This window comes from Durio zibethinus, unplaced genomic scaffold (assembly GCF_047325235.1).
Source record: "Durio zibethinus cultivar Kanyao isolate XHJ-2024 unplaced genomic scaffold, ASM4732523v1 HiC_scaffold_140, whole genome shotgun sequence".
Lineage (NCBI taxonomy): Eukaryota > Viridiplantae > Streptophyta > Magnoliopsida > Malvales > Malvaceae > Durio > Durio zibethinus.
The window spans coordinates 50939-54935 of NW_028322763.1; the positions used below are offsets into that span (position 1 = coordinate 50939).

At 28.0% G+C, this 3997-nt stretch overlaps 2 non-coding genes across 2 annotated transcripts; both read left to right on the forward strand.

Moving 5' to 3' along the window:
* Nucleotides 1–2230: 2230 nt before the first annotated feature.
* Nucleotides 2231–2304, forward strand: TRNAP-UGG (transfer RNA proline (anticodon UGG)). Its single transcript has one exon. It is a non-coding gene; the product is annotated as a tRNA-Pro (tRNA).
* Nucleotides 2305–2493: 189 nt separating this feature from the next.
* On the forward strand, nucleotides 2494–2567 carry TRNAW-CCA (transfer RNA tryptophan (anticodon CCA)). The gene has a single exon. It is a non-coding gene; the product is annotated as a tRNA-Trp (tRNA).
* The last annotated feature ends 1430 nt before the right edge of the window (nucleotides 2568–3997 follow it).

Below are 3997 nucleotides of genomic sequence, written 5' to 3' on the forward strand. Positions count from 1 at the left end.
TAAATATAATTTAAATAAATATCTATAACTGTGATAATACATAAATAATAAATAAATATAATTTATAAATATATATAAATATAATTTCATATTTTAATATATTTAATATATAAAATATAAATATAATTTAATATTTTAATATATTTAATATATAAATATAATTTAAATAAATATCTATAACTGTGATAATACATAAATAATAAATAAATATAATTTATAAATATATATAGAACCGACACGAAAATAATAAATAATTAATAAAATAAGAAATAAATAATGAAATATAGTAATAAATACAAAATATAGTAATAACTAAAAAATATAGTAATGAATAAATCATACAATATAATAAATAATACAATATTAACAATATTAAAATTAACAACAATATTAAAATTAACAATATTAAAATAATCATTATGCACGAATAGAAAATAAAAAAAAAAATAGTTAGTGATATTAAAAATCTAATTCCTAATCAATGAAAATCCAACTCCTAATCATTCGAAGACTGTAAACTAAAAATCATTCGAAGACGGTAAACTAAAAAAATAAATAATTGACTCGAGAATAAAGAAAAAAATTATTAAAAAAATAAGAACTAAATAAAAAATAGAATAAAAAAAAATAAAAGAATATTGATACAATCATATACCAGGTTAAAAAGGTTAAAAATTTATTAACGTGCATATCGAATAATTTAAAACTAAAAACTTCACTTTAAAAAGAAAGCGTGGAATAGACAAGGAAATACAAATATAGACTAATATATAAATAAAATATTTGTTATATATTAGTTATATATTATATCTAACTAATTATATACTTAATATTACTTAATATATTATATAATATATATTATTATACCTGAATACCTAATGTCCTATTTTCTCATACTAAATACCTAATGTTACCTAAATACCTAATGTCCTATTTTCTCATATTCTCGGGAAGGGTTGACATACGAGTACTTGATTCGATTTATTTCTTTATCTCCCCGTGAATTGTATGTTTGTAACAATAGGAACAGAATTTCTTCAATTCCAATCGACTAGGCGTATTGTGTCGATTTTTTTGAGTAATATACCTGGAAATGCCCGTTGATTCCTTATTAACGACGTTTCGAACACAACTGGTACATTCCAAAATAATCGTTACTCGGACATCTTTACTCTTGGCCATGAACCCCCTTTGAGTTTTTAATTCACCCAACTCTTCTATTTTCCGATCAAAAGTGAAGAAGAAAGGAATGAAAATAAATAAATAAAAGTTGCTAACTCAAAACCAAATCCTGAAAGATTTCGTTGCAATCAATTGCAATCAATATAGTAAATCAATATGTATTATACTAATAGTAAATAAGTAATACAATGATTTCTAACTCGATTTAGAATCACAGTACGGTATTTTCTTTAAGTATCTTGTAGGATACTGTTGTTCCAGCCACATTTCTCTTTTCGCTCTACTAGTAATTTAATTGGAGCTTGAACCCAAGTTTTGTTGAGGTTCAATCCACTTTTTTCGTTCTACCTTCCTTATTTATTTTATATAATTCTTATATAATTAGAATTCTAAAAAAACTAAATAGAATTATTTCTTATATAATTAGAATTCATTTCTTATATAATTATAATTCTAAAAACAACTAAAGTCAAGGGGGGGCGAGAGATTAGTCACAGATATTTGATTGTATATCGATCTAATCTTTTTCACCCCGTCCCGCGACAATAACTAGAATTAAAAAAAAGGGAATGTTAACGCATCCGGGAAGAAACGATTGATCTCTATCAATAAACCCGCTAAAGAACCGAACCAGAGAGTACTTAGTACCGGTGCTACGGAAAGATATGTTTTTAGATCTCGCATTTAAAATCCTCCTTCTTTATCGTATTACATACATTATGGTAATACATATATAATCACATGTATGTGTGGTTAAAGACCACTTGTATTTGTATATTTGTACCCGGAATTCCTAATTCAAAATTAAAATTTAAATGTACAATGATTCGATAGATAAGATTTTCCTTTTCTTAAAACAGCAAAATAGGTCCCTTTCTGCCTGAGAATTCCCGCCAAAAAGATTCATTTATTATTCATTATATGGTTGTTATATGATATGAGACCAAAAAGAGGAAATGGAAAGATAATTTTTGTATATCAATAGATGAAATAAGGGTGTGGAAAACAAGACAGGGATTCTCTACAATAACATCGTAGGCCAATTGAAAGGGATGTAGCGCAGCTTGGTAGCGCGTTTGTTTTGGGTACAAAATGTCACGGGTTCAAATCCTGTCATCCCTACCTATTACTTCTCCTTTGAGCAGTAAGGAGGGAGCCATTTTAGTTTTAGATTGATTAAAATTAAGCATACATAATCTATCATTTTCTCATATTATATATGATATATGATAGTATAGGTGTGCACGATGTATTGGGGTTATAAAATAAAAGAATCCTCTTTTTTACAGTCTTATTTATTATGATAAGAAAGCGCTCTTAGTTCAGTTCGGTAGAACGTGGGTCTCCAAAACCCAATGTCGTAGGTTCAAATCCTACAGAGCGTGATTCCGCTCTTGTTAAGTCGAAAATTACACCGAACTGAAAAAAAAAAAAAAAAAAAAAAAATTGAACAGCAATTCGAATTTGACCTCCTTGAATTAAATTAATTAAATTAAAATTAAAGGGGTCAGTCAAAAAAAGAGATGTTAATTAATCAAAGGTCCAACTGATCACCACGTATGTATTGTAAATATGCGGTTACGAATAATCCAGCCAAAGTAATAGGAATTAGACCTAAGACGATTCCAAATAGAAAAACTTCAATCATTTCAATTTATTTGAAAGGAGAAAAAGAAAGGTAATATCTATCCCTAAATATTAATCTCTATTGCCCATGAATATCAATAACTAATAATTGATAATTAACACGGTAAGGAACTATAGAATATATGGAATAGGACAGAAAACTTTGTTTTTATTAATTGTTCGTTCATTCAATTAATTTTCAAATAAGTCGTATCTTACTCAGACCAATAAATAGAGCTGAGGTTATAGTTAAAGCCGCTAGTAAAAAACCGAAATAACTAGTTAGAGTAGGCATGAAGGAGCTAAATGAAATATGTTCTTTTTATACATATGTTTATAAAGCACTTACCTAAGTTTCAATTTTTAAAAGAGACGGGGATAAGCAAAAATACCAATTGAAAGAATAAGTTCAATTGAAATTTTTTGATTCATCAATCATTCTAAACGGTATTCACAAAAATAGAGCGGCAGGACAAGAGTAGAAAAGAAAAAGAAATAGATTCATCATCTTTGTAGTTAGGTCAAGAAAAAACCTTTGGATCTAATACAAGAATACAAGAAAGGCCGCCTCACAAATATTGATTAGTAGAATTTTTTTTTTATTCCTTGCTCTTTTTTTTATCTATATCTAATACTATCGACTACTCTTACTTGTTACTAGACGACTAAGCAATTCCTTAAAATAAAAAAAGGAGGGCTTACAACAAAAAACAAAACCTCTTATGCAATTACGAAAAAAAGTCAATTTTTAGATTTCGCATCTAATTGACTTGCGGAAATATGATAATTTCCTTCATGAATTATTATAAACTTGTTGGATTCACGGGTTACCTGATCTTCCGTTTCTAGCCCCAAACCAATAATAGAATCCCCTATATTATATTCCAGGAATTTGAGGAATTTTCTATCGCATGATACGTGGTTATACATCGACAAGCAAGAAGAAGAAAGAAATTATCTAGCACTTCATGTCGATATACTGTTTGAAATTGCGTTGCTGTGTCAGAAGAAGGATAGCTATACTGATTCGGTATACTCTAAAAATACCTTTGGTACAATATTGACGATCTCACAAAGATTGAATTTCAGTGAATTTCCGTTTACTGATCTCATCTTTTACGGAATCGATCCCCTACAAGAATATGCGGAGCTCAGCATGTCTGGAAGCACAGGAGAACGTTCTTTTGCT